The sequence below is a fragment of the Condylostylus longicornis genome, unplaced genomic scaffold, assembly GCF_029603195.1.
Source record: "Condylostylus longicornis isolate FDR11 unplaced genomic scaffold, ASM2960319v2 ptg000017l, whole genome shotgun sequence".
NCBI lineage: Eukaryota > Metazoa > Arthropoda > Insecta > Diptera > Dolichopodidae > Condylostylus > Condylostylus longicornis.
In genome coordinates this window covers 9,117,617-9,142,618 of record NW_026577986.1, presented here as the reverse complement: position 1 = coordinate 9,142,618, position 25,002 = coordinate 9,117,617, and the positions used below count along the sequence as shown (strand labels likewise).

General features: G+C 22.6%; 1 long non-coding RNA gene across 1 annotated transcript in view; it reads right to left on the bottom strand.

The window, feature by feature from the left end:
* The window catches only part of LOC129606126 (uncharacterized), a 91,956-nt gene extending 73,671 nt beyond the window's left edge, over positions 1–18,285 (bottom strand). The window contains exons 1-3 of the long non-coding RNA XR_008696749.1: positions 18,239–18,285; positions 11,776–11,907; positions 10,838–10,996 (exon numbers count right to left, since the gene is read on the bottom strand). This is a non-coding gene — a long non-coding RNA (uncharacterized LOC129606126). The remainder of the gene's footprint in view (positions 1–10,837; positions 10,997–11,775; positions 11,908–18,238) is intronic.
* Positions 18,286–25,002: the final 6,717 nt, after the last annotated feature.

The following is a 25,002-nucleotide window of genomic DNA, read 5'->3' as shown; positions in this document are numbered from 1 at the left end:
AAATATTTCATTAAAACATTTTCAGTTTTTTTGAATACATAATGAAATCCATGTGTTTTCGGTCGAAAACCGAGGGTTGTATTTTCCTGTAATTTTTCCTATCTGTAAATTAAAACAAAGGCGAATTTAAGTTCTGTACGATTTTTTATTATTGCGATATGCTCAAACTGCCTTTTCTTAGAAGATACAATTTTCACCAAAAATATTCTCATCTTTTTCATATTTCAAATATTTATTCTAAAATTTTTATTTTATTCAATGACAATGTAAACTCAAATCGAGTACAGCTATGGTGAAGTATTAAACGTGTCTCAAATCTATAACTAGACATTTTACATAAATTGCAATATAAATATTAAATCGCATAAATCCCATTAGCAGGTTAATGACTCATATAGTCTTGTTTTTTTTCTTATAAAATATTTTCAGTGCAAATTATTTTAAAATTTACAAAAGTATTTTTTTTTTTTTTTGTTGAATAATTATTTAAAAGATTAATGAGAACAACAACAAAATCTCATAATAAATTTTTATTTTACTTCATCTCTAGAATAATTTAAATCGATATAGAAAGAACTTTTAAAATAGTTTATAATATTCATATTTGTGTGGGAGCAACAAAGTTTATTAAAGAAAAGAGAGATAGATTGCATGAAAATCCAATAATATCATAATTATTATCAGAAGCAGTAAGAAAACTTTCTTAATTTCATATACATATATTCATAAGAAATTATAAAGTTATGGTAGATTTAATCGTTGTTTAAAAATTTTTGCCATACAATATTATACAACATTGCTTCGGTTCTTATAACAGAACAGGGAAATAAATGCCACCATAAAAGTAGTAAATATATTTCTTAGTAAATTAATTATGGTAGAAATAAAATGCACATTCATGATTTAAAAAAGAGTATGTATAACAGCAACACTATTTTTTATACTCAATTATTTTTATATTATATCTTAATTTCATTTACTCGAATACAATTCCTTCCCTCCTATAAAATATTATTTGGTTTTCTGAGAGAAATAAAACGTACGATATATAACTACTGAATGGAATAAAGAATAATTACATGAGTTCTGTAAACTTTAACGTATAGAAGACATGCTTTATGTATACAAGAGAGTGTGGTGTATTTTTAGTACATCATTGTATTATTATTGTGTAAGCAAGAGTATATGCATTATAATTATATTAATTGAATTTTCTCTTATAAGAGAAGAAAACTTTTTTATAATAATTCTAGTTTTTAAAACATTTTATTTTCCCCAAAAAATTCTCTCTCTCTTCCATTTATATTTCAATTAAATTTACTCTACAATTAAGTGTTTCATTAAAATATCGATCATTATAATGTTAAGATTATAATCGTTTAAAATAATATTGTGAAGTTCTGAGTTGAGTACAGTTAAACTTAAGGAAAACTTTTATTATTTTATTTTTTTTTTGTTTTTTTTTTTTCGAAAAATTATTAATATAAAATGTGTTATAAAGTAAAGTTGAAAATTTCTTCAAAAAAATAAAATTAATAATGTAAAGAGGAGGTATATTAAGAGTTGGTCCAAGCAATATTGAGATAATAAATTTTGAATATAAATTTCAGTCACTTTAATATTCGACTTGATTAATTTTATCGGGGATTTTTTTTTAATAATAATAATTTGTGATATGTTTTTAGTAATTGCACTAGCATTTACCGAATATAGTGTACTATGTGACATAATATTATGACAGTAAACAAAATTCTGTGAATAAACAATTAATATTGTTGCCATGGGCTCATTTTTTTATAGCATTTTTATGTTAAATTAATTGTGAACAAAAAACAAATAAGAAATTTAAGAGCAATTATTTTTTAATGCCCAAAATTTAGTCTTAACTTTTAAAGTAGTAATTAAAAGTTTTAATTCATGCTAGAGAAGCACAATATACGTTATTTAATGAGATCAAATTATGAGCTTAGGCGCGCTTATTATAGCATATCTGATCATACTTCATTATTTGAATTGACTACATTACTAGAAAATTGACTACGTTTTATGAAATTTTTATTAAAAATTTTACAAAACGTATATTAAAAGTGGAAAACCAATTTAATTACTATACTACTTTTAATTATAAATAAAAAAAAAAATATCTCTTTCTCTTTCGTGTAATAAAAAGATTATTATTTAATCAAAATGAAGAATTTTTTTGGAAAGTACACAAACTTTTAGATATTAAAAAGTTTTTTAAGAAAGTTTTTTACTCAAATTTTATTATTGGTAATTTTCTTTAATAGCGGATTTTGGAAAGTATGATTTCCTTTATTTTTTAAGAATTTTTTCTCTTAAAAAATTTTCCTTTTACTCTTACTTTGTAACATATTTTATATTTTCATCTTTTTACAATATAATATTAATGTTGAGTCAAAAGTATTAAATATTATTTTCGATTTATTACAAAGATATTCACAAGTTTAAAATTACTTAAATTCAATTTAGTTTTTGTGATAATCTTAAAATTTTTTAATAGTTTTACAAAACAAAATTATTTATTTATTTATATACAGTACAGTAAATTTTTCTTAGATAATCTTAAATAGTTTAGTAAAAAGTTTAATATTTTTTAATAAGAAATTTAATGGTTTCATTAATGTGATAAAACCTTTTGATTTTCTTTCTCAATTTTAATGGCACTGCTCAGGAATTGCTGTTCGCTGTTCGAAAACGGTGCTAATTTTAATATTATAGAATTTCTCTTGTATTAACAAAGTAAAAATATTTAATATTTTGTTAAAATTATTTTGAAAGAAAATTTAAAACTATTTTAAAATAAATTGTCATAAAATAATTGCCATAAAAGCATAGCTACAGTTTATTTTTTAAATCTCTTCCACTTGAGTCATATTTAATTAATATTTATTTTTCATAATTAAAAAAAAATTTTTATAATTTCTATATTTTCATTTCAAAAATGTTTATTCATTATGGAAAATTAAAATGCATTTAAAAAGGACAATAATTTATTGTGACAGAATAATAAAAACTAAAAATTTTTTTCTTTAAAATTTTTGTAATTCAAATTGCCATTTTTTATACAGTTTAGATTTTATGAATGTTTGATAGCAATTTTTTTGTTTTTAGTTATGAAGTATTTAATTTTTAATTAGAATAACATTGCTTTTTTAAATAATTTACTTGGTATTCAATTGAAAACAATAATAATTTAGAGATAAATTTTTAGCTTATATGTAGTTATCCCAGAATGACAATAAAAATGTTAATAGCTTGGTATAATATTTTATAGCAGGACTGTTAACTCTAGAAATAATCTAAACCAGGAGATATATTATATTTGGTATACACAAACATATTGTAATGTGACCAAATCAGAATCCCACTTACATTTAAGATATTTAAAACCGCCTCGACAGAAACAAGCTAAATTTCGTTTAAGCACAATATTTACCTTATAAATTTTATAGAAAGGCAACTTATCAATGATAAATATGGCAGAATATTTTCATTTTCATTAAGTTTCAAATTTTTAAATATCAATGTATTACAATTATCTATTCTTTATATGACCCAATAATCCACTAATTTTATTCTATACATGCCAATATTATACATACTTATTTCTATATTCTATTCTTCCTATATTTGTACATACGTAATATTCCTGTTTCGGTCTAATATTAAGCGAAAATTTTAATTTATAACATTCTTAAAACATATATCTTACAATATCCGCCGCATAAGTTATATATGGTATTGTAGTTACAAATTTTTCAAATCCAAATTAATGAAAATAAATTGAAATTTTGAAATGATAAATTGAAAAATATTCAATAAAAAATTTTTTTTTTTGTTTTTATATAGTATTCTGGTATATATAAATATAGAAGCGAAGAGAATAGAAAGAATTATGGTGGATTCATATATTATACATATAAATTTTTCCTGTCAGTGTTGTGTTTTTGAATGGAAATATTACGACTGCTTCATTAACTTATTAGAAATCAATTTTAAATAGCATATTATTACACTGAGCTCATTAAGTTGACTAAATGCTGAATATAAAATTAGTCTAAGAAACGCATCGAATGAAATTCGTTGACTCTTTCTTTCACGATTCCGCCTTATAAAATGCCTTTCTTTATTATAAAAATATCAAGTATTCTGTTAAAATTTACAAGCTATACTTGATCCTCTCATTAGATTAATTTGAAAGAGAGTTAGATGAGCAAATTAGAGAGTTAGATGAGCAAACATGACAAGCTGTTGAAAGGTGAAATAGTTTTTTTTATTTTTCTGTTATGAGTTTGCAGTTTTAGTATATTTCTGTTATAAATCTATAGTTACAGCTTCGCTTGAAAGAACTGTGATCAATTGTACTGTACCTACAACATTGCTATGACTTTTATATAAAAAATCGAGAAAGTTACTCAATTTCGTCACATCCTTTTTAATTAAATTTCAATAATTAAAAAAACAAAAGTAAAAAAGGAAATGAATGAGAACAAATTTATCATGGTGTATGCAGAAGAGAACCACATTTTAATTAAATTTACATACATGGTTATCTCTTTTGCTCAATTTAACGTTTTCTCATTTCACATTCACTTAATAATTTATTTTTACATATTATTTATCTTTCTTTATCTCTTTTTTCTCTTTTTGGCTTTTATTACCATTAATAGAAGCTGCTATATATTTTCTTTCAGGATTTCAGAAATCCGCATAAAGAAAAATTTCAAAAAAACAAAAATTTAAATAATTAAACACAAATACGATTTTAAGTTTTCTACAGCTTTTTTTTTTATTTTTGTAGTAGGGGCAAAAAAAATTAAATAAAAGTGTAATTTTTAGAAGAGAAAAAATTTTTAAGAGAAATTGACTTGCAATGAAAATTCTCCTTTTTTCTTTTTATTCCCAAAATAGGTAATTAATTATTCTGAATAAAGGAAAAAAAAAATTTTTTTCAATGAAAACAAGGAAGAATTAAAAAATTGGAAAAAAATGTTAATCACATGTATTTAAAAAAAAAAAATTTATAAGGATAATACTAGAAAAAAAAAATATTGATAGCTGTGAACAAAGAAAATTAAAAATAAAATTGAAAAATAAACGACTAAAATCTCTCAAACAGACACAAAAAAAAATTAACGACCGAAAAATTATATGCGGTTTTTTGTTTTTTTTTTTTTTTTTAAATAACACACTATGATTATTTAAAATTACAAAAAAAAAATTTGCATGATCGTTTTCGAATACGTATAAAAAAAATTTAGTACTATCTGTATTCGAATTAAATTCCCAAATTAACATTGAAATAAAAGTGAAAATTGCACATTATTGGCGTTAAGGTTATTCCCGGCTTTAACCAGTAGATTATTTCAATAATATTATCGTCTCTTAATCTTAATAATAACCTTATAAAGGGTATCGTCATACGTTGTTTTCATAATATTCCCGTAAGTTTCCATCAGATGGTTTGTCAGACAGTTCATAAAAATCTTGTTTGCAAATTGCAATATTATGAATTTCTTAATAGAACGCTCCTGTTTCGTAACGCATCATTAGCATTTAGATTAGTAAATTACATTCAGAGATCCGTGCAGATTCTACAGATTTGCACCGGTCCAATTTATTTGAATTTTTTTTTTTCAGCTTTGAGGAACCATTATCTATTTACTTAAAGGTTGTCTTTAAATTCTTGCTAAGAACAGGCTTTTTGTAAGGAATATATATACGTAAGACAGCTTTAAAAAGCCACTAAGAAAAATAGAACCATTTCCTCGCTCTTAATTACCTATTTTAAAGTGATCATATCAGTCAATTTTACAATTTTATAATTTTCATGGGGCACTTACTGTTCTTAAATACTCGATAATATATTCTTTTGAGTACGAATTTAAATTGTTTTATACAACAATTAATATATATAAAAAAAAATCTGCAAAATTTACTAATCCTGATTAATTCATGGTTAAATAAAAATGAGAAAAAAAAACAGAAAAAAAATAAGGATGAAAAACCGCAATTTTTATCGATTTTTTTGTTCTTTTATTCGGATTTTAAAAATAAAATCAATTTATATTACATAATACAACATTTATATTTGCATATATACATATGTATAGGTATATAAAAGAGTTAATATTAAATCCATTAAAATTAATTCAATAAACTAAAAATGCGGTAAAGCTATTATTGAGGGATTTTAAATTTTTCTTGTTTTTGTTTTCGTTTTTATTATTATTAAATTTTATATTAATTATAAGTAATTTTGGGGAATTATTGTTATACATATGCAATTATTATTTAAATTGAATTAATAATAAAAAAAAAAAAATAAATTCAATATAAATGATATTAAATGACATTTATCCGGATAATAGCGTCCTTTTATTTTTATTCAACATAAAAGCCTGTACAAAGTTCTCTTATACTTGTATAAGAGAAGTTGAAATTAATGATTATTTACAGTGGTAAAATTATTTTGACAAAAATTATTCAACATTATTATTGCATTCTTATTGTTTTTTTAATAAATCAATGCACGATTAATTAATAAAAATTGAAAATACTGCAATTTACGCAAATTGAAATAATTTTGATTTTAATAGGATTGAGGTGAGACTAAAGTATATACTTCAAATAAAAACCAAAAGACAATTGATTTTAAAATATTTTAATGAATTTAAAAAAAGGATATACAAGACCTTATTTTTAGAAATAAAAAAGTTGATGAAGATTAAAGTAATTTAATTTACAATTTTACAATTTCGACATTGAAATATTTGAATAAACAAATTTTTGATTTGAATAAAAGGATAGCAGAAAAAATTTATCATACCAGAGTAATTTGAGGAAATAGCAGTATATAATTAAAAAAGTTCTATTTAAAATAAGTAAAATATCCTTTCTTAATTGAACAAAATTGGAGTGAACAAAATTTAAGTGAATATTCAGAATAAAATATTTGAAAAATTAAAAGTTTTTAAGTGCAAATTTTATTACAGTTTCATTGAAAAAAATTTAAGTATCCGGCCATAATTTTATTGAAACAAAAATCTTATACATAATAAATTCAGTGTTGTCTCAGAAAAGTTCATATCATAATGTTCATATAGCCTACTATAACATCTAATATTAACATTAAATCTAAATTTTACTGCAATAATTCATTAATTTTATAGGCAATGCCTTAAATTTCAAAATTCACAGAAATCCCTAATTTTGGACAACTGTAACTTGTCTTACCATTTACAATGCTTATGTTTGACTAAGAAAATTTTTAATAATTCGAACTACTTCCCTGCCCAACCAGTATTTTATCTATTTTCAAATACAAAATTTTCATTTATAATACAAATTTACTAATGTAGTTTTTTTGAATAAACAATAAAATATAAATTTTTTAAGTAATTACAATTTAATTTCATTTTCAGCAAAAAAAAAATATTATTGTTGTCTTTAAATTTTTCATATTTTAAAGACATTTTAATTTTCTTATAATATTGTTTTTATTAACTATTTCATTCTGTTTAACATTTTTTATAACAACTTTTTATACATATACAACTTTAATTTTCTCTAATAACAACTTCATATTTTATATAAAGGACATTTTGTGTGGTTTGTGTTAAAAATGAAAAATTCTCTACAATATTAATTTTTAATAATGTCTCTTTTCTCTTATATAATAAACACTTAATCTATAGTATGTACATGTATTCAGTAATAATATTAGAGAAATATAAAAATTTTTTACAAGATTTTCAAATTATTATTGTTTAAACATAATAAATTTATTTCGGTATGTTTTTTTATGTTCCTTTTGAGTTATATAACAAAGTAACGAATTTTCACACAATTTTCTTTATATATACAATATGGTGTGAGTGTCTTGTATATTTAAATTATGTACATATAAAAAATATTATAAGAAATGAACATTGTTGAAAAAAAAAAAAACTATTATTATCTGAATTGAAAAAAGAAAATAAGAGCTCAGCAATATTACAGAATAACAGTAACACTACATTACAACAGCATAAAGAGAGAAAACAAAAAATATTCATAATAAAAGAGATGGGCTCTTAAAAAATCATTTAGTATGGAAAGAAAAGCATGCATTGCCATGTTTTTGATCCTCTCTTTATATTTTTATACCCCTACGAACGTATGTTCGAAGGGTATACTAAATTTGCCTTACCGTTTGTAACGCTAAGAAATAACGGTCTTAGATATAGACTCAAGTGTATGTTTTTGATCAGCGTCAAATTCTGAGTTGATTTAGCTTTGTCTGTCCGTCCGTCCGTCCGTCCGTCCGTCCGTCCGTCCGAACGATAATTCAAAAACTAATTGAGCTAAGTTCACCAAATTTTCACAAATGATTTATTGTACTAAGTGCCAGAACCCTATTTAAATTGGACAAGATCGGGGTATCGGTTCGGGTAGCTGCCATACAACTTCAAAATTTATTTGGATATATCTCAGAAACTATAAAAGCTATGGTATTGAAATTTCACACAAATGAATATATTAATAGGGCCAATGTGTCTGATAAAAGTCGTTGAAATTACTTGGCTCCTTCTGGTACCTGCCATACAACTTCAAAAGTTATTTGTCTATATCTCAGGAACTATAAAAGTTATGGTATTGAACTTTCACACAAACAAATATATTAGTAGGGCCAATGTGTCTGATAAAAGTCGTTGAAATTACGTGGCTCCTTCTGGTACCTGCCATACAACTGCAAAAGTTATTTGGCTATATCTCAGAAACTATAAAAGCTACGGTATTGAAATTTCACACAAGCGAATATATTAGTAGGGCCAATATGTCTGATAAAAGTCGTTGAAATTTCTTGGCTCTTTCTGGTAGCTGCCATACAACTTCAACAGTATTTTGGCACAGACAGTATTTTGAAAAACACATTGTACTGAAATTTTGCATAAATTAATATACGGCAACTCCATAGTCAGTTATGGCATCTTTATTCGCACATAGGATAACAAATTCGTACGGGTATCACAGAGTTGACAAGGTCAACTCTATTTTTTTCTCGTATTTTTGTTGCTGTTGCTTTTTACATAGTAAAATACATTTATGAACAAAAAAAAAAATATGAGAAATTATTTTATATGAATATTGCTTTGTTGTTATGTAATTTTTTTTGTTTGTGCAAACGTTGCTTTCATTTTTCTTTAAAATTTATACACCTGAGAATCTCATATATACTTCAAATCTGATTACTTCATCATGTCTCATCTTCATTTTACTTTTACTTTTTTTTTTATTTTTTTTCGATTTTTTGAAAATTTTATAATATTTGTACGTAGGTATAAGTTACTCATATAATATTAGATATAAAAGATAAAGTTTTTTTTTATTCATTTCACTTACTTGAACTTTTGTTATATAAAAAGAATATGTTGCCTTATAATGTTAAATATTAAGACAAAAGAATAAGTGTAAAATAGTTGCCATAATAGTTTTATTTTTTCGGGTTCCTGATATTCGATTAGATTGAGGAAGGGATATTGTGTTAAAAATATTTACAACAATAAAATTCTATTAGCTCTTAAACACTGTACAATAACATAACGTAAGGTTGAGTAAGATTAATTTTATTGAGCAACACAATGTTCTAGTTACATAATTCACCCTCATAAGAAGATGATTTTCAAAAAATAATCATAATTTCCGAACAACACTGTTGCTCAAATAATTATTAAACCATATTGATAAAAGGCGAAAATAATTATGGGTTACAGTAATTTACAATGATTTACTTTTATTCCCTTCTTCGCATTAAGGACTGAAATCTAATAGATTCTTACATTTTAGGTGACATTAATTAAAATTTGTCAACGAATGTTATGCAATAGTTCTAGTTTTAATTTCCGAATGAATTGAAAAAGCATAAAAATTATTATTAGAAAAATTTGAAAACGTTCATTTATCTTCTATGGCAACACTTTTATATTGAAATTTTATATGCTTTCTTTTTTTTATATATCATTCAGATCATCATAAAATATATAAACTAAAGATTTATATAAAATAAAAGCAAAACAAAAAATAATATGTAAATTATTGTTATGTAAGTAAAATTTGATACTTTGTTTACTCTTTTGTTGCTTTTAAAATGCAATTTTACTTCTTTTCAATAGAACTTGTTACTATCTAAGTGATTTTTGTTTTTTTCGTTTTTTTTTTTGTTATGTTACATTGTCTCGATGAGTGTTTCTATATCTTCTATATCTTCTATATCATATAATGAACATACGATGTAGAAAATACATCAAAAGATGTTCAAAATTTCTCTTTTTTAAAGATTTTTTTAAAAAAAAAGTTGTGTAAATTATTTTTAAGGGTCTTTGTATATTTATACTTTTAGGGGACTTTAAAAGTCTTTAATATTTTCAATATTATACGAAAACAACTTGAATTTACATAAATCAAGGACATATCTTGAAAAATTTCCCTTTTTCCAATGTATTAGAGGAAAATTTCGTTTTTTTCCGATAAAGAATATTAAAATTGATTACAAAATCACTTAAAATACTTAATATACTACTTAAAGATTTTTGTTTAAAAAAAAATATTGTTTTCATTATAATAAGATTGTCATGCAATTGAAAATCAAATTATGTAAATATTTTTATATTACTTGAATAATTCAAAATAATAACTATTATGTTATACAAGAATAGCGTATAACTTCAAAATACTATATCAACTTGGGAATATTTGTAATTTTTAAATGATTTTATTTGAATTTTTTTATTTTTATAAAATTTTACAATTTAGAATATAATAAAAAATTACTTACTTTCATATATTGTTAAAGTCGCCTCTGATGATACAGCATCACCAACACCATTTTCAGCAACACATTCATATGGTGCATCATCACGTCCAGCTCTAACTGGTTCAATTCTTAATATTGATATACCACCTGATTCAATCACAGTATATCGACTTTGGGAAACTGTAATTCAAGTATATTAAATATATATTACATATATATATACAAATTAAGTATAAGTCTATTATTTAAAATTATGAGATATTCAATGTTGAGTTTAATAATGTAGCTACTAATAAAAAAATATTGTTATATAGTTTGCTGAATGTTGAATATTACAACATAGTTAAATTGAAATTTAGGAAAAATTACTGTGAAAAAAATCAGCGTCACATTTGAAGTTTTCGTTGTATATCTAAGTCTTTTAAGATTTCAAAATATTATTACAATAAAAATTAATAGCAAAAACAGAAAAATTCAAAAATAATATTAAATTAAAAAATTCAATTATTTTATGATCGAACAACAATCTTAAATAGACAATAAAATATATGTAGATAGTAATTGCTGTGACGATCAATATTACTTAATTTTCTTGCGCTCAAAAATTTAACAACAAATTCTCTCGATCAAACAAATTATTTTTATAATTTAAGAATTAAATAAAAAAAAAACAGTCCATTTCATTTTCTCTTGTTTGCATTACAGATCTGCTCAAATTTGTTTAAACTCTCTGGGAAAATATTAATAAGAGCAATATTTTACATGATTTAAATTTAACAGGTCTATTATAACAACTGTAATATTAAAAATTACAAGCACATGTAACTTTAGTGTCTCATTTTAAAATAAACCAAATAAAATTTAACAATATTTTTTTATAATATAAAATTTTCTCTCATAATAAATATTTCTCTCAGATTATACTTTAAATTTTTTTTTAATTTAAATTAAAATTTTACCTGAAACTTTCTTTCCATTTTTACGCCAAACTATTGATGGTGGTGGATCACCTCTAGCTGCACAAAAGAAACTAGCAACACCACCAACTTTAACTCCTTGATTTTGTGGTTTTTTAATAATTTCCGGTGGATCTATAAATAAAAGAGATAAAGAAAAATATAAATTAGTATTTTTTTTTTCTTCAACTCTCTTATAATTTTTAATAAGTCGGTAAAATACAAAAGAAGAAAAAACTAATAGAAAGATGAATTTAAAATTTTTAGCGCAAATAGCTTTAATTTTAAATTTTCATTTCAAAACTGGAAGAAAATTATCAAAGAATTTCAATAATCTTCTTTCAGTTCTCTCTTATTTAAATAAATTTGCACAGTAATCGATCAAATAACGAAAAATTTCAACGATGAGATCAACAGGAATAACAAAATCACTTCATATTGAATAAAATTTGAATTCGAAGTTTTCATTTTTATTTCCTTAAAATATTTTTTTTTCTTTGCAATTTGGATAAATAAGCGAAAAAGGATGAAAATAATGTGGGAGAGAACAATGCTCTTAAGTTTTTAAAAAAAAAAAAATAACCAAAAATTTTTGGTTTTTTTTTATTCTTCACACTTATATTCTAGATTTTTCTTTAAAGGTTTTTCCTTTATTTTTATCTTAGTTGGTTTCTGAATCAAAATAAATTTTCTTATTTTTCATTTTTGCTACTCTATCTTTAGTTTTTTTAAAGTAAAAGTTGAATATTTCTTTTGTGTTGTTTTTTCTTATATAATTTTTATCCTTGAAATTTTGATACTACCAAAAAAAATTTAAGAAAAACAAACCAGAGAGAAAAAAAAAACACACACAAAATACCCGAAATAATTTTTCCGTTTTCATTCATTTTTTGTTTTCATTTATTTTGCCACAGGATCACAGAGGATATTCCGCTATTCCGTTTTTTTTTCTTAATTTTTTTTTCCCGTTTTACTTCTTATTTTTATTTTCTTAACTATGTTTCGCTTGTTATGATAAAAATCTATCGGAAAATCCTTATTTAATTTCGACTTTAGAAAATAAATCCTTTTTATTAAACAATTTATTTGTTCTGCTAAACACCAAAATAACAAAAATGAGAACAGAAAAAAAATAAACACAGAAAAATACCAAAATAAAAAAAAAAACTAACAAATTTCAATAGAAAAAATATAGAAAGGATCAAGTTTGGAAATTGTGTAAAGACCTAAAATTTATAAGGAAAAAAGATAATTTTTGTTTTTCTTATATTTCTTTTAACAAAATTTAGATATAGAAAGGATATCAGTCAGCTACAATATGTATATATAGTTAACAAGAATATAATGGGAAATGAAGAAAAAAAAAGAAAAAATTTAGAAATACGAGTTGAAATAAATTTGTTAGAAGTAGATAAATTGGCTATATTTGAAGTAGGATATATGAGGTTATCAAAATGTAAGATTTAAAAAAAAAAAAAACACCAGGATAGTGAAAATTTAAACACTTGAAATCAAAAGTTTCAAACAAGAATCGTAACTAATACCATAGTAAGAGGGTCACTACGGGATATTATTAAGATATTCTTAAGGATATGTTGTTAAAATTCATTCTTTAAGAATGAAATAAAATTTAAAATTTCATTTAAATTAAAATATAAATTTGATACACAAAGTTTTACTGCAAGAGAAGTTTTAAATTTATTCTAATTTAATGAAGATTTTGTACATAATATGAGCAACAAATATATTATTATTTAAATTTTAATTTGTGCTTAAATTTCTAGTATGATTTTGATTTAATTGATTATACCTGGAATATGGTACACAATCCTATAAATTTTGCTCATTTTCCGTTAAATATGTTTTTTGTAAAAGCCATTAATAATATCAACGCACACTGTCAAAGGTAATTCAAAGGTACTTAAATTTATATTTAACACGTTCCCTGTCCGCTGAGCACTGATACGTTCCTGAACCATATGTGCGTCAGGGGGTATATAAAACTTCTAAAGCAAATTATTCGACTGGACGTAACGGAACTGTACAGTTTCTGCACTGGACTTGCTGGTACGATAATAAAGTAAACAAAAACGCCGGGACATACAAAAAAAAATATTTTTTAAATTTTGCATTTTTGTATTGAGACAGGGGGAACGTATTAACAATTGTTTTTTGGAACAAATAAGTCAAAAATCTTAAAAGAATTTGAAACATGGCTTAAATGTTATATCTATAACTTTCTAATGATATTAATATTAAGCACAATATTTTTAAGTATCTACATCTTTATTTAATTACCAAAAACCAAATGTATTACAAATTCAGTAAAATTAATTACCAAAACAATTTTTACATTGCACAAATGAAAGAAAATATATCGAAATTTTCTTTTCTATTTTATTTTTTTATTTTAGTTACGAGTATACGCGATCTTACCCCTAATGGACTACTTTAAATTATGGGCTTTAATGATTTTCACTTAACAAAATATCAAATTAATTTCATTTTAATTTTAACTCAATTAAGAAATATCAAAAATTAAATTTTTAAGAAATTTAATAAATAGTTTTTGAAAATTAATTTATTAAACAGAATAATTACTTTAAATGACACTGCAATCGGGAAAATTGTACAAAATAGTTAATATTTTTCATTTGAAATGGTATTCAAAAATTAAATTAAATTTGAATTCAAATAGTTTTCTTTTTATACTAATAAATAATAATATGATTTGGATATTTTTAATAAAAAAAAAAAAGAAAATAAAAAATAAAATAGTTTTTTTTTTCAAATATTTTATTAAATCAAAAAATCATTTCCCATATTGCAAAATATGAGATTCTAAACACGAAAATATTCAAATTTTCTTTTACAATATTCCTATATTTAATTCATTTCCTTTCTTTACAGGACCGGTGAATATAAAAGAAAACCAAAGATTTTATTATTATTATTTTTTTTTTTTTTGTTTTTCTTTATAATATTTAAAATTTCCTATTAAAATTCAAAGATGTCATAAACTTTTAATATTAAAACAAAATAGTAGAAAAAAATTTTTTTTTTCTGTTATAGAGAAAACGTAAACTTTTTTTTTTCTTTATAAAAAAATATCACGTACAATATAAAAGAATTAATAATAAACAAGAAGAAGAAGAAGAATAAGGAAAATATTAAAAAAACACAACAACAATAAAATAATTCTTTTTTTTTCTAATAAAACTATAAGAAAATGTTTTTGATTTTTTTCTTATATTTTTTAAATTTTTCTTTTGTTTTCATTTAAATTTCCATTAATTCTATGAGGCTCACAAATTTTTTTTTTCGTATCATTTTTTTTTTTTTTGCATATACACAAAATAATATCATCCCTTATATTCAATGTTTATGTAATATTGATGGAGGGAAATAAAATCCAAAAATAAAAGCGGTCTACTGCTCGAAACAGATTCGAAAATTTATTAAGGATTTTTGACTCTTCCATAAAAACAATTAAATTTAAGATTTAGATATTTTTGAAATTTTTATCTGTTTTATATTATTTTCGGTTTTATTAAAGCCCAAAATCATCTTGTAATTATTCACCTTTTTTAAAAAACTCTTAATTTTTTTCAGATTTTTAATAAACTCTTAATAATTTCAGAACTCTTAATTTAACAATAATATCTGCATTAATAAACGAAAGAATAAAATTGTCGACAAAATTTATACAGGAAAATTAAGTCAAAATTTCTTAAATTATTGACTTTAGGTCAAAATCGAATTATAAAAATATAAATTTTTTTAATAATAATTTTTCTTTAATAATAAACATCAACTGTATGAGTTTTGTTAAATTTGCCTTTCTCTCTTTAGTAGTGCGTTTCAATGAGCTTTTTCTGGAGAGTTAATCATCAAAAACTTTATCTTTTAAATTAATTTAAATTTAGCATTTAGGTAGAAAAATAATACCCATAGATTTAAAACTTGTCTATAATTCTCATTTAAAATTACAAAAAAAAAAACAAAAATAAATTCAACACTCAACAGTCTCTTATTGAGAAAATCAAAGATGGAAAAAGAATAAGAGATTCAATTTAAATTTTATATTCAATTAGAGAAAGTAAAAAATTTAAATGAGAAAGAGAAATACGAATTTCTTTCTGTAGACAAATCTCTATTAAATTCTAAAGTTTTAAATTCTTTCTCTTTTAAATTTTGAATTTATATTCTTGCTTGTTGTCCTCTTGCATTTAAATGGTGTAAATTCCTGTAAAATTATTTACAGACATCTCTCATTTAAAATTCGTTGCTCTAAATTTTTTTTTTTATTCGTCGTTTACATTCTTCTCGTCTATGTTATTTCTCTCTTAGTATCCGTGTTATTTTAAAACAATGAATTAAAATTCAGATCACAAATCAATCAAACCTAATATGAATTTTGCTTTTTTTACATTTTTTTGAATATTTTTCTTTTTCTCTTTTTTTTCTTTTGGTTATGTTATATTTTAACTTTTGAATTTAAAATTCTATGTATATGTATTTAAATTTATAACTAACTATACCTATGTATAGCAAAACCTCGTAGTTGTATAACATGTAAAATAATAAGGATCATATTTCTTATCGTATAATAACAATAATACAGAAAAAAAAATTGAAACGAATAAATAAATAAATTCTGACATAAAAAAAAAATATATGGAAATTTTAAAATAATACTGGACATAATTGTAATAGTATGTATATAGTAGCATTTCGTCGTTATCGTTACAAATACAATAAAATGTTGAAAGTCCAATGCGAAAAAAAAATTTTTGGAATAGAGATATGGAAATGACACGCACACTGTGTACTCGTATTGAATTACATTATTTGAATGTATAACAGATTTTTATATTATAGAATAAAAAAATATTCAAATAAATTCTGAAATTTTTATGTATAAATATTATGTTCAAATTATAAGTAAAATTTTATAGCAGGAAATAGATAGATAGAAGATATTTTACTTTAACTTCTTTTTTTGATGAAATTATTGAATGTAGTGGAGAGTATAGAGAATATGAGGTTAAAATGTATAAGTTATCGTAAGGAACACATTCTACTAAGGTTTGGTTTTAAATTAAATAGAAGAAATTTTCAAAATTTTAAAGAAATTTGATAATACAAAACAAGAAATTTATTGAAAACGAGAAAAAAAATAGAGTTGACCCTGTCAACTCTGTGATACCCGTACGAATTTGTTATCCTATGTGCAAATAAAGATGCCATAACTGACTAAGGGACACATTAATTTATGCAAAATTTCAATACTGTCTGTTTTTCAAAATACTGTGTGTGCCAAACTACTATTTAAGTTGTATGGCAGCTACCAGAAAAAGCTAAGAAATTTTAACAAATTTTATCAAAAACATTGGCCCTAGTAATATATTCGCTTGTGTGAAATTTCAATACCATAGCTTATATAGTTTTTGAGATATAGCCAAATAACTTTTGAAGTTGTATGGCAGGTACCAGAAGGAGCCAAGTAATTTCAACGACTTTTATCATACACATTGGCCCTACTAATATATTCGTTTGTGTGAAATTTCAATACCACAACTTTTATAGTTTCTGAGATATAGCCAAATAAATTTTGAAGTTGTATGGCAGCTACTCGAACCGGTACCCCGATCATGTCCAATTTAAATAGGGTTCTGGCACTTACTACAATAAATCATTTGTGAAAATTTGGTGAACTTAGCTCAATTAGTTTTTGAGTTATCGTTGGGACGGACGGACGGACGGACGGACGGACAGACAAAGCTAAATCAACTCAGAATTTGACGCTGATCAAAAACATACACTTGAGTCTATATCTAAGACCGTTATTTCTTAGCGTTACAAACGGTAAGGCAAATTTAGTATACCCTTCGAACATACGTTCGTACGGGTATAAAGAAGTGGGGATATTTATTTTTCCTAATTTTGAAGAGATTATTAAATTATTTATTATATAAATTGGTGAATGAAATAGCAAAAATTATTATTTAACGAATTCAATTTTCTATAATTAGTGAATGATCAAATATTTTGGAATTAGTTATTAATGAAAAGGTAATCGTTGTTTAATTCTAAGGATCATGTACGAATCAAACTCACAAGTATTACATAATGTTCTTAATAAGATTTCATAAGTAATATAATAAATAAAATCGCTTTATTAATAACACTATTACATTTAAACAACATTTAATATTTTAAAATTTCGAATTACTTAGTTTACAATAATTCGAAATTTTTATTAATAAATTTTTTACATATTCTTAGAATTTTTCAATAAATTACTTTGTTCTAGAAACCAATAATTGTTAGTATAGAACCCAAATAATTTTTTATTAATTCATTTTATAAATTATTTTTTAAATTTTAATTATTTTTACAATTTAAAATTTTAAAATTTTCACATTTATTTTGCTTATTTTCGTAGCAATTAATTGAAACTTACGTGTTAAATATTGTATATATGGAAAATCTGAGAAATTTCCATCTGCAACAATGTACATATTTATAACATATAACATAACAGATAACAGCAACATTATGTATATTAATTTTTCATTCATATTTTTTATTATTTTTAAATTAATAAAAATTTTGATTTATATTGTTAATTAAATTTATTTTTTAATTGTTTTTTTGAATATTGTTTTTTTTTTAGTTTTTAGTTTTCATTTATTTTTTTTTTGATTTTTTGTTATATAATTAAAATGTTTTGTAAATCATTATTTTTTGTTGTTTTGTATATATATGAAATTTTAAAATTGATATTATAAATTAAAAATTATTAAGATAATTATGTTTATATTCAAATTAATAATAAAATAAATGATAAATTAACAAAAAAAAAAAGAAACTAATAAAATTATTAAAGAAAAAATAAAATTAAATTTAAAATATTGTATATAAAATTTAATGCATATTTTGCACGTACTAACATTTGCATGATTTCGAATAAAATATTTTGGAGTATAAAATATATGAATGTTAATTTTATTGCTGGACATTCATTGGTTGTAAATCATTATAAATAATTTTTAATATATGTATGTAGTTTGAATTTAATTTATAGCTTTATAATATCTATATCAACAAGTATATAGATAGTTTATTACTAATATTTTGTTATATTTTACATATGTTTAAGTATAGGAATCCATACATTAAATTTCACAAAATATAAAAACAAATAAATTTGTTTTGAATAAAATTTGTAAATTTTAACCTTAATTTATTGATAAATTATAGGTATATACATAATATGTGGGTAAAGAAATATTTCGAAATTCAGTATTTTTTTTTAATAGTTTAATAAGGAAATAAAATGATATACTGGAATGTATTCGACAAACAGTCATAGTCTTTATTTAAATACAAAATCTTAATATAAACTAAAATTGAATTCAAATTTATAAATTATCAAACCTGAATTTTATGTTAACTATGTTTAACACTTACTTTTATTATACATATTTAACACTTATGAAAGTGTTATAACAAAAATTTTACTCTTCATCTCATAATTCTCTTTCTAATTGATTTTTGTTTTAATACAGATTTTAATACATATAGTAGTTAAAAGTATAATATTTTCTGAATTTTCTAATATTTTCTGAATTAGAAATCTCAATTCATGAATTCTCATTGCATACAAAAAATAAATACATAAATTTCTCAGGAAAAACCTTGAAATTCCATTAATTTGATTTATCAAAATATTTTCATTTCTACTCTTAAAATTCCTCATTAAATTTCACATTTAATGAAAAAGTTTTTATAATAAATTTATTTTTTTGCATATTTTCTTCCTTAATTGAAGATCTTTTCTATAAATAATAAACCAATATTAAAATTTTTTTTTTTTTTCCTAAATTGTATGTATAATTAAAATTCAATAAATTTGCTGAAGAAAGAATAAAAATTTTATATTTAAATTTAAATTCAGGTTAATTAAATTTCATTTTCTTTAATAAATTTTCAATTTAATTTTTATTTTTCATTTTTGGGTCATAAATGTATGTGTATACATTATTGTAAATGACATTATATTTTAAATCCTTAAAATTTATCCTTTTTGTACATTTAGATCTGTTATGTCTTAGAGTAATTTTTATCTATACGTAAGTATGTATATTTGGTTTAAATTAATATTATTTTACATTTAGTCATGTGAATAGAGAAAAATCTAGATATTTGTTTTTATTTTCATTTCAGTTTTACTTTAATTAATTCAATAAAATATTAAATTTAAAAAAATAAATTTATACAAAATAATAAAATTTTTATAAAAGAAATATTTATCTTTTAACTTATTCATATAATGTTATTCCTTATATATTTTATTATATACATTAATATATAAATTAAATATAAAATATTCAATGTAAGTACATAAATGAATATGAGTGCATGACTATTTAAATGCAATGAACCCTATCTAAAGAACTGGTTTAATAAATGTTCTTAAAAATGTAAACCTAGAACAAAAAATATTATAAAAAAAAAATTTGTTTTTCCTGTTAAGTTTTTATTGGTTTAAAAAAGAATTATTTTAAATTGAAAGAGAAAAAATATTTGTACACATAGGATAAAAGGTATATGTTAAATATATAGAATAATTTTAAGTAGCATACAAGGACAAACTATTAAGGATACTAATTTACTAATTCCAGTTCATTAAATTTAAATAAGTGATAATATTAAGTATTTTGTGCTTACGTTTAAAGAGTGGGAAGGGTTTGGACTATGTAACTATTAACTTACTTAATTTTAGTACAATTTTAAGAAAATTTTAAAAGTAAATCCTTTTTTAAATGACATGTAATAGAAAACAAAATTTTCCAAAATATCTCGTTTTCAATAGTTTTTCATAGGAATCTAAAAATTAATATAATTTCATTCCTAAAAGACATAATTCGATTTTTCGTTTCGAATGGCATTCTCCAACAATTATTTGACTGCGTTCTTATATAATTATTTTTTTAACTTTAATATTAATTGAAATTATGTGACTGTTTAGTTCTTATTCAAAACTACATTAATTATTGTGGTTGTATAGGAATTTATGGCCTGACTATTGGTACAGTGGTTATATTATCGTTATGGCACAAGTCCTTAAACCGAAGAGTCTCAGTTTTAAATCCCGTTCAGGTCACTACAAAAATTATATTTAATATTATAGCTTAATATATTATAAATACTTATATAAAATAAAAAATTACTGCACAAGTAATTTTCATATATTCATAATATTTAAATTTTTATATAAACAACGAGAAATAAATAATTAAATATTAAAAATACCTCAAATATTTAATATAAAGAAAAAAGACTCCGGTAGACTAGTCATCTACCTAGTTAAAAAACTCTAAAACGCAATGAAACTCGGGCACAGGCTATCTCTAATATCATGTATTAGCCCTATGATCCTCTTAGCAGTAAAGGCAAAAAAAAAATAGGAATTTCTGAAATATGCAAATAAGGGTCGTTGAATTAAAACCAATAGAATTTTAATTCTCTTTAAAATCTTTTTGATAGACGAACTCCAAAAAAACGGTATCGCTCAGATATAATACATAAGTACCTTTGCATATATATATAAAGCAATTTTTTTATTATATCCAAAAATTTATTTCAATTATTCAAAACGTTTATTACAATTTTGTCATTAATTTCTTTTTATATTGTCAAAAAAAATTGTATTCTATATTTCAGTTGATATTTTGACATAGTAATAAAGTTGTTTATAAGCGGTGTCACATCGAAAACAATTATTATTATCCCAGTATATGTAATATACACGCGTCTACATTATTATAGAAGTAAAACTAGAATTAACTTTAGTTTATATAATAAATTTTAGCAAATTCAAGTGACATTTTTTGACATAATGACAAATAATATTGTACACGAATAAGATAAGTTCAAAATATAAATCAAGATACACTAATGCATACGTATGAAAATATGTTCAAAATACAAAAAAAAAAAAAAATCTCAAAATAATAATTGTAAATCTGAAGATCTATATGTCATACAATTTAAAGTTAATAATGATGATGACAATTTGCAGTAACCATATCTTAATTTTCAATAGCTTCTTTCATTGTTTATAAAAATATTTTCGCTCTTTATATTTTGAAACAAGCGATGTCCAAATAGATAATTAATAATAAAAATAAATAATAAAAAAATTGTATTGAAATCATTTATCAAATGTACAAACACAATGCTGTACAAATCACATACGGGCACGTTAATTTTTCAACTTGATCCTTTAAACATAAATGAAAAATTATAATTTTAGTCTCAAGAAATGAATATCTGGTTTCAAAATGAGCAATTATATTGTACTTAGTTTCTGAGTTGACAAGTGTCATTAGCCTGTGTAATAACCTTAGTTATATATGCAATAGAAAATATTTAAGAGCTTAAATAAAATATTTAAAATTCATTCGGTCGATTAATGGTAAGCTTTCATGTAATTCATAATATTTTATGTTAATGTATGTGTGTATATTTATAGGTTTAGGTAAACATAAAAACCTATAATATATGGATAAGTGATTCAAGATTTTGCAATTTTATTTTATGAAAAAATCGGGATATTATAATTCTTATAAGAATCCTTAAAAGAATTCACTCGTTACAATAAAATGTAAAAAATGTATTGTAATTTCAATAATTTTAGTAAATTCTGAGCCGCATGTAATATATATAAAATTTTTCAATTCTTAAAATATTTTAGTCTCATATATCACAATCATTACTCATTTTATCATGTAATTCAATTCTTTAACAAAAAAATGAATAAGGTTAAAGTAAAACGAGAAAAAATAGAGTTGATCGTGTCAACTCTGTGATACCCGTACAAATTTGTTATCCTATATGTGAATAAATATCTCATAGCTGATGGGACAGACTATCACTTTAAGTTGTCATATTACCACACTATTTTTTCAAAATTTCAGTACTGTGTTTTCAATGTTCTAAGATATGATCAAACTACGATTGAAGTTTTATGGCAGCTACCCGAATCAGTTCCCCGATCATATCCAATTTAAATAGGGTTCTGGCATTTACTTTAATAATTAATCATTTATGTAAATTTAGGTAACTTAGCTCAATTAGTTTTTGAGTTATCGTTGGGACGAACGAACAGACAAAGCTAAATCAACTCAGAATTCGATCCTGATCAAAAGCATACATAATTTAAACCATAAATCATTTCAACATCTTTAAAATATACATTTAAAAAAATTATTTTAATTTTGTTTTTAAACAATTTCAGGAATCTAGAAATTGTTTTAATCCCCAATTTCAAAATAATGTGAGTATCAAAATTAAAAAATATTAAAACATAAAACTGTGCAAAGGAATATGCAAAAATTTGTGAGGCGTAGTAAAATTGTGACACCATTATTGCTGGAACACAAAAAATTTTAAGTCAGAAAATAATTTAATTTTTTTTAAATTTTAAGAATTTTGTAAGAATAAGTTGAAAATTTTTAAATTTAAAACTTAAAGTATATAATTTTGTAAATTTTTGGGAGTTTCTATAAGTTTAATGCTTAATTATAATAAAGTTGAATCGGTGTGGGGTACGAAGATGCGAAGTTTAAAATTTTCTAACAGAGAAAATACTATTTGAAATAATTATTTTTTGTGTATGTACAAGATAAGGAATCTCGATACGACAACTCAATAACGATGTTGAAGTTTATATTATATACCTGATTAGCATTAAAAAATGCCTCAGTTCTTTTGGCTGAGAAACTTCATCAAAACTTATAGATTTTCACTAAAACAATATTATTAATAAAATTCTACTTTCAGTTGAGTTTTATTACAATTTCAGTATTTCATATATGAAAAATATTTTTTTCTTGTCTCTTAGTTTCCATCAATCATAATAAAGTTTCAGTTTTCATAAATAAATCAATACTTGAGTTCCAATTTTTTGGATTGAGAACTTTATTTTTAGACAATTCAAAGACCGGAGTTAAAAAATCACGTATTAAAGAAGGAGTCCCATAAATCAGACCTCAAGTCCTATGCTGTTGTACTAACAAAAAATACCAAGAAAATTTATATTTGACTTTGCAAACAAAAGATATTGTCACTGATCAAATACATACTAACCAAAATTATTTACAATTTTAAAAAATACTTTGTTCTCATACATTTTTAACAATAATATTTTACACCGTACTTTTATAATTTTAATTAAATTAAATTGTTTGTGTTAATTTCCTACAGTTGGTTCAGTTAATATAGCAATATATTTTTAAAGATTCTCATACATTTCATCCTTTATCTTTGTCGTCTCTAGTTTATATAAAAATATTTTAGAGAAACAACTTTTCTATTTCCAAGTTTATCTATTAACTTTTTTGCGTATATATTTTGTTTGCTTTTTTCATACATACATATATATTTTATATAATATTTACTATCTATACTATTTATATAATTGTATGTTTTTGTATATCATCTCGTACATCGTACATATTTTATAAAATTACAAGAATATATTTGTCAAATAGGATGTACTCTATAGCATAGAGAGGATCCTCCTATTTTTTTTTTTTAATATTAGATGAAATTTTTGCTCAACATGCAATTCACTATATCCGGGATGTTATATAAAAGGACTCAATATTATATACAAGATTACAAAAACAAAAAGCAAAAATAATAATAACAAAAAATATAAACAGGAAGAAATTCGTTGTGTGTATATGAAGAAACAAAAAAACAGAAAAAACAAGAAAAGGCAAACAGAAAAGAAATTCAATCCATTACAAGCAATATAATTTTTAAGTAGAAACATGTAAAATTTTATATTACTTAAAAAAGGAACTTTAATAATTTTATATGGTGCATGTATAACATCCCTAGAAGACATGATGTATGCATTTTGAAACCAAAAAAAAAAATGTAGATTTACAAAAAATTTAGAAACTTAGTTCTTTAATATACAGCTTGGATTGCATGATTTTCGAATATAACATGCTAAAAGTAATGTACCTTTCAGCAATAAAATTACAGCAATTTTTCGATAATATTCATTGTACTTTAATGAATCACATGTACTTGTGCTATGGCTCAATTTTAATAAGTGAGCCAGTCATTAAATATTGTTGCCCCAATAAGTTAATTAGATTTGCAAATATTTCTTGAATTTTAAAATTCAGCAACAATGCAATTAAA